The sequence below is a fragment of the Mastomys coucha genome, unplaced genomic scaffold (genome assembly GCF_008632895.1).
Source record: "Mastomys coucha isolate ucsf_1 unplaced genomic scaffold, UCSF_Mcou_1 pScaffold23, whole genome shotgun sequence".
Classification (NCBI taxonomy): domain Eukaryota; kingdom Metazoa; phylum Chordata; class Mammalia; order Rodentia; family Muridae; genus Mastomys; species Mastomys coucha.
The window spans coordinates 97,408,305-97,415,830 of record NW_022196906.1 but is presented as its reverse complement, the minus strand read 5'-3'; the positions used below and the strand labels follow the sequence as shown (position 1 = coordinate 97,415,830).

The window sequence follows — 7,526 nt, the reverse complement described above, 5'->3', positions numbered from 1 at the left end:
CCTTCCTTCCTTCCTTCCTTCCTTCTTTTCTCTTTTTTGCAATACTGTTTCCTGTAAGGAAACCCTTATTTTTTAATCCTAGAATACAATGTGAGGTTCTTAAACTGAGTCCATGGACTCCTTAAGTCTGTAAGGATAAGAAAGTAAGTGTTATGTAATTTGTCTCTATAATTTCATGTCTTAGCCTCTGTGTGTGTGTGTGTGTGTGTGTGTATGTATGTATGTATGCTCTCACACTTGAGCAGTATGTGTTTGTGTGTCTACAGAGCTGGGCCAGGGCATGTGGATGAGTGTGGGGGTCAGAGGTGAAGGCTGGGTGCTTTCCTCTATCTCTTTGTATCTTAGATTCTGAGACAGAGTCTCTCACTGAGCCTGGAGCTCACTGATTTAGGAATCCTGGACCGTGAACTCTAGGGATCTTTCTGACTGTGCCACCAAATGGCAGGGTTCGAGGATGTGCCACCACACCTGGGTGTTATTAATGTTCATGCTAGGGAATTAAGCTCAAGTCCTCATGAGTTATGTTTCTAGCTCTCTATCATATTCTGAGAAGAAGGCCTTAGGCTTCAACAGAATGCCAAATGGACCCATGGCTCAAAGGTGGGATAAGAATTTGACTGTGAGCTGGGCAGTGGTGGCGCATGCCTTTAATCCCAGCACTTGGGAGGCAGAGGCAGGCGGATTTCTGAGTTCAAGGGCAGCCTGGTCTACAGAGTGAGTTCCAGGACAGCCAAGGCTACACAGAGAAACCCTGTCTCAACAAAACCAAAAAAAAAAAAAGAATTTGATTGCCTGGAGAAGCTCGGGAGAATTTTTGTCTTGTTCTGTCAAGACAGGGTCCCCGGTACCCCAGGCTGCTCTTAACTTGCTGTGTGGCCAATGTGTCCTTGAAGTTGTGAATGTCCTGCCTCTGCCTTCCAAGTGCTGATATTATATGTGTGTGTGCATGAATATCCCTGGTTTTAAGGGGAGAATATGTGGGCCCACATGTGTGTCTGTGCGTGAGGACACACATGCATAGATGCATGAATACCCAGAGGCCAGGGGACAATTTGGGGGTGTCATTTCTCACTCCCTTTTTTGAGATTTTGCTAGGTGAGCTGGCCCGTGAGCCCCAGAGATCTCTGTCTCTGCCTCCTGACACTGGTATTTCATGTGTGTTCCACCACACCCATGATTATCATGGTTTCTGGAGCTTGAACTCACATTAGCATCCAAGCCTTCTCCCCTGCCCCAAAGGGAGAATTCCTGATCGTTAAACTCACAGAACGGTAGGCAAAAAGATGGGAATAGAACATAGAAATTAAACAGTGAATGTGTAGGGATATTAAACCTTTATTAAAATTGCTCCCCAAATGAACAGACAAAGCCCATTGCTTTACCCATCTTCATAATGGATATGTAAGTATTGATTTCCATTTATCAAATCTTTCTCAGTACCCTCCTAATTCCACCAGAATACTTTTAAGTTCGTGTTGCTTTACCATCCGTGACCTGCATACTAAGGGACCCCCAGTGCTCATTATTCCAATTTGAGGTCCATATGTTCATTACCTTTCTGATGTATGACATGAAGATTCTTTTTAAGTTCTTATTTGCATATATTAAGCATACATAATGGGCTCTCTTACAACATTCTCATATGTGTATGTACTTGATCGTATTTGTCCTCACTATTATCCTCCACTCCTGAGGATCCTTTTCCTTGTCCCGATAATCCTGACTTCCACTATCAGTCTTGTGGGTGGTGGGTGGGGTGAGTGTTTGTGTGTGTGTGTGTGTGTGTGTTTTCCAGCACATATACGTGTGAGGGCATACACCTGAATGTATATATATGTGTGTGTGTGTGTGTGTTTTTGAGCACACACATGTGTTAGGGCATACACATGCATGTGTGTGTGTATGTGTGTGTGTGTGCACGCGAGCGCACACTCATATGTTCACCCACACGCACACACACATGTAAGAGTGCTTGCATGTGTTTAATTAGGGTTACAGCTGCTTGAGTGAGCTTATTTATAGAAGCATGAGAATATATAGCTACACCATTAAGGAAAATGGCTCTCCCTTTCCAGCCATCATTGACTGTCTATAGATCCTAAGGGAGGGATGGGGCCTTGTGAGTCCCTCACTCCTAGCAATCCTCAACTGGAGCCCTTCCCAGTCCATGACAGAATGGTATGAACTGTAGACCCTCCTTTAGTTTGCCAGCTCCTACCTCTATCAGCCACATCCACTAACCACTGTGCTCTAAGCTCCAAGTCTCACCAAGATCTTAGAGATGTAAAATAACTTCAGAGGTAGAACGTTTAATAAGACATCAGCATGCTGGGCGGTGGTGGCACACGCCTTTAATTCCAGCACTTGGGAGGCAGAGGCAGGAGGATTTCTGAGTTCGAGGCCAGCCTGGTCTACAGAGTGAGCTCCAGGACAGCCAGGGCTATACAGAGAAACCCTGTCTCGAAAAACAAACAAAAAAAACAACCAACCAAACAAAAAAGACATCACTAGCTGTTTCCATTAGTGCCCGAGATGTACTGTGGCTAATTACCGCATTTTCCCTCACTATTTACAATCACAAATACTTTCCTTTCCTAATTGTCTTTAAGTAGGAGTGACTCAGAACTTATATGGATTAGAAATAAAAAAAGTCTCATTGTTACCAGAGGCTACCCAGATGTTACTTTGTGGTCCATTCCCACTTTGGACCCATGAGAAGTAACTTTGTTGCTGTGGAGAACTGTTTGGCAAACCTCCAGATCCTGTCCTGTGACATCTTGCTTATCCTTTCCACTGCAGAGGCCTGCGCTGGTAGAAGCCACCTTTCTGCTGCCTTTTTGGCTCTAAAGCAGAGTGGTCTTTGTTTTTGCTGTGATAGAAGAAAACTATGTTTTCCTTCTCAGTTTATCGAGAGAAATCATATACTCAAGAACAAAGTCAAATTGTTGCTTCTGAGGTCCAACTTCTGTTATTAAGTTGTTATGAAGTTTGGTTGGGAAAGGGTACCCATCACCTCCCCGAGTTTGTTTCAAATGAGAAAAAGGAACAGTGACCCCTTTTCTAACCTTTTCTAAACATGTGTGACTCTGTGGAATTGTATCTGGTATCCAAACTAAGTAGATCTTTAAAATGCTGCTAGTTGAAAGCTCATGCAGAACCAGAAACAGTACTGATACAAAAATCCTTAGTATGTGAAAAATTACTTCGTGTATAAAGTTTGCTATGTATCCTCTAATCTTACGTATTTTTCTTGTAGTCTTCTCTCATTGCTGACTGTAGTTGCCCTCCTCTTCTCCCAGTCTCTTCCCCAGCATCTCCCCTCATATTTCCCTTCTATCCACAGAGTCGGTAGGTACTGAACAGCAGCATCAGAATCCCCTGTGACAGTGGTTCTCAACCTGTGTGTCACAACTCCTTTAGGGTGGAACATCCCTTCCACGGGGTCACATATCCCATACCTTGCATATAGATATTTACATTTTGATTCATAACAGTAACAAATTTACAATTATGAAGTTGCAATGAAAATAATCTTATAGCTGGGGTCACTACAACATGAGGAACTGTATTGAAGGGTCATACCAGTAGGCAGGCTGAGAACCACTGCCCTGAGGCTTGTTAAAATTGCAGAATGTCAGGCCTTACCCCATGACCTTTCAACTCCGAACCTACGCTTTATCAAGATGCCCCGATAGCAGGGCACACACAGGAGGGTCTGAGAAGCACTTGTGGAGTCTTGTCTAGAATAGATCCTGTAGGGGAGGCATGATGGTTTACGAAAGGAGAAGCTGAGACCCAGAGTTGTAAAGTAACAAGGTCAAGGCCACTGCGGCACATCAAGTTCAGAGTCTCTAGTCTAGTCTAAACCGAAGGCTATCTTAATTGGACTGGAGTGAGCCTGACCCAAGACAGCTCACTGCCCAGCCCGTGGGTGAAGCACGACTGTATGGCTTAGAGATGCCAACAGAAAGTGGTAAGAAGTGGAAAAGTATATGCTGTGTGTGTGGGGGAGGGGAGGGGCAGTGTTAGTGTGCATATCTATATCCATGTGCCCGTGTGTGCACACGTGCACTCCAAACACCTTTGCAAGTCCTTCCTGTTTTTCATCCCTAGCTCACTGGAATGGAGGTTGAATTTCTGTTACTCGTAGTGGTTCTCAACCTTCCTAATGCTATGACCCTTTAGTGTAGCTCCTCCTGCTGCTTTGATTTCCCCAACCATAACATTATTTTTGTTGCTACTTCATAACTATAATTTGCTACTGTTGTGAACCATAGTGTAAAATCTGTTTTCTGATGGTCTTATATAACCCCTTTGAAAAGGTCATTCAACGCCCCCCACCAAAGGTTTTGACCCCTAAAGGGGTCATGACCCACAGGTTGAGAACCACTGTCTCTAGGGACCCTTGGAGATTATGGTGTAAAGATGTAAAGTGCACACTATCCTGAGTGCTTTGGTTTCTGCATCAAATCCATCTCTCTTGACTTTCCTCCCCTCTAGGATGCATATGGGAACCTCTTGTATTGATGATCATGAACCATACCAGAGGTTGGGGTCTGTGTTGTCAGCATGGAGTCCATTTGTAACAGTTTCATTTGAACAACAGCTTAGGGGAGGAAGTTGTATATAAGTTGGCCTGCCGTTCTCATTCATTTTTGTCTTTGGCAGGATTGCTTAGCTGTGGTCCGGCATGCAGAAGTGAGCGTGTGGTGAAAGGCAGCAGATCCGATGGGTTGCGAGGATGTAAGAGAGTTTGAAGGCGTTCACACCCTCTCCTCCAGGGTAAGGCAAATTCGCTCCCTGTTTCACTGGCTTCGTTGAGTCATAGATGCTCTTGTCTCACCAGAGTCTTGGAGTCAGTGAGGTGAGATGCTCTGTCTGTCTGTGTAAGGCTTCCAAAGCTTTCTTTATTCAAATCATGGACTCAAATCAAGATGTATGAAAAATGGTGACCAAGGGATGGAATGTGTTCTGTGCACGGAGACATCTCTACACACAGTTGTTGAGTGAGTTTATATGGGGGGTGATTTGTAGGAACAGGACAGAGAGAATACAAGACCAGCTGCCTTTTTCCTGAAACCAGGCCGTATTGTGAATAGTCTGGTCAGAAGTCCCTTCCCGCCATCCTCCTCTCCCGCGCGTTATTTACTGAACTTTTCCTTTACTGATTGAAGTAGCTTGTGAGAGCTGTAGTCCCTGGTGTGGTCCATAGCAGCTTAAAACACAGTGTTCTGCCCACTCCAGTTTCCAATCTCGTATCTCTGGAAACCACATACCTAGCCACTCTGCTGCTTGTAGTTGCTGGTATCCTAGATGTGCCTACAGGGTAGTTGGTAACCAAACCTGGCTTAGAGTTTTTGTTTGTGGCCAAAATAAATAAATAAATAAATAAATAAATAAATAAATAAATAAAATAAATTCAAGACGAGTAGTAGGTAGTCAGTGGAGGAGGTCCAGGGAGGGAAGAAAGCCGCTCTTGCTCTTCAGCCTCTGCACTTGAACAAAACCCAGATTCCTTGAAGAAGAAATAACTAACACTATTCTAAGCAGAGCTAAGAATGGTTAAAGTGATGGGATTTTTTTTTTTTTGTGGTTGTTGCTCTGTTAACCTTTAACCTGGAGGGAGGACTGTTTTCAGACTGTAGGTTCAATGCTGTGAGGCCTTGCTAGACTGAAGGCACCCAGCAAGGCTGCCTGTACTTCCATGCCTCATGTGGCTCACTAATGAATACAATTTACTGAACAAAATAGACGATTAAGGGCTGCAGATCCCTAGAGATTCCTGTAAGTGTGCATCATTGCCGCTCTTGAGCGATGCACATGACCAGGGATGAAGCCGGGAGAGACGCAGCTGTAAGGCAGGCTGCCTGTAGAAGAGTACAGGTCACCAGCAGGCACAGACCTCAGTCCAGGGCCTGAAGGTTACGGGTGGGAGGAATGTTCCTTGTTAAATTTTATCCCTACGAGAGTTTTGCTGACCATGGGGCTACTCTCCTTTTTTTCTGTGGCTTCCATACAGCCGTTTTGAATGTATCTAAGAAGTGTTTTACATCAAAAATAGCAATCAGCTGGCATGTTTCTGTGTAAATATTTTACAAGGATCAAGTTTTTGAGGTAGCCATCCTTTAGCCATTAATAAGGGGCAAAAAACCCCCAACAAACAAACAAAACAAAAAACCACAAACAAACAAACATGGTGTGAGAGTTGCCAGTGCACCAGGCAGTATTGATTCCAATGAGGCCATTCTTGTGTGGACTGTTGCTAGGCAATGTGGGAGCTATAGTTTGTCCTTGCCCTTAACCTCTGCCCACTAAATGCCCGTAGCTTCCCAGGCAATCATGACCATCAAAAAGATCTCTGGGCATTGTTAAATGTTTCCTGGTAAACAAATGTTTCCTTGGAATACAGTGATTTAATACTGTTCTGAATTTCTCTGGGCCTGAGCTTTAATGTACCTGATTCCCAACGCCCCACCCCCACCCCCCAGTTTCCGTGCCTATAAAATAGGCATACTGTAGTAACTCATCCTGAGGAAGCCAGGCGCACACCACTGTGTGGTGGATCAGGGTTTCTTTAAATGCTAACTGATCACTATCTCACAAGATACTTAGGGCCCAAGAATCTCTCCTGGTCGCCATGATGGCAGTAAAGGGGGAGCAAAGGGAGTTGAAGGAGGCTGAATTTGGGAATGTGGGCAGTTACACACAGACTTGGAGTCTGAGTTCCTTTGAAGACGTTGACATTCTGGCTCCCCGCAGCAATGTATTCGGGATGAAAGCTTTTCCTTTGCAAAGTTAAGGACCAACAGAGGGCACGAGGCAAAAAGATGGCCATTCCAAAGAGTTGTCATGGAAATTGCATCTGACAGGGTGATTTCTTAATGTTAAAATGACTCACATAATTAGACCAAAGGACAGAGAAAGGTAACCGCCGAAACAAAAATTTCCTACGGACACTCCAGAGCAATGTTTGCAGGTCACATAAAGATAGAGACTGCTTAGAGAAGCAGCTTGCCACTATCCTAGAACCTTTATGTTTCTTTCCCTTGTCTTCTTTGAGACCATGGGGTATCTCCAGTGTGCTCCCGTGGAGGGATACATGGCATGTTCTCATGTGCCATGTGTTCCTTGGTATTTTCCAGTGCTGTGTCTTGGAGCAGTGAAAGGAGGCGGTAGTTCTGAACTAATCTGGAATATCCTCATTATTTTAGTAAAGAGCCGCAGTCCCACTACAGGACATAGCCACTTCAGGGATTAGATGCAAATAAACTGTTGAGGCTTCTTTTGAGTTGTCTTCGATGTGTTTCTGGCCTATGTAAAGTTTACAGCTGTTCTCTACCTTAGATCTAATGTGTGCAGAGGCCATTGTGGACAGCATGGCTTCTTTGGCTTCTGGCGTGTGTGTGTGTGTGTGTGTGTGTGTGTGTGTGTGCTCTCGCGAAGTTGTAGAATGCCTGGGAGAGAGTGTGTGCCTTGAAGAATGAGGCTCTTCCATGGAAAGAGACTTGACAAGTGTTTGTCGTTGA

At 44.5% G+C, this 7,526-nt stretch overlaps 1 protein-coding gene across 2 annotated transcripts in view; it reads left to right on the top strand.

Moving 5' to 3' along the window:
* Tmem108 (transmembrane protein 108) overlaps positions 1 to 7,526 on the top strand; it is a 290,470-nt gene that overhangs the window by 4,684 nt on the left and 278,260 nt on the right. For both annotated transcript variants that reach the window (XM_031344794.1, XM_031344793.1), the window contains exon 2: positions 4,669 to 4,782. The gene's annotated coding sequence lies outside the window, so the exon portion shown is untranslated. The remainder of the gene's footprint in view (positions 1 to 4,668; positions 4,783 to 7,526) is intronic.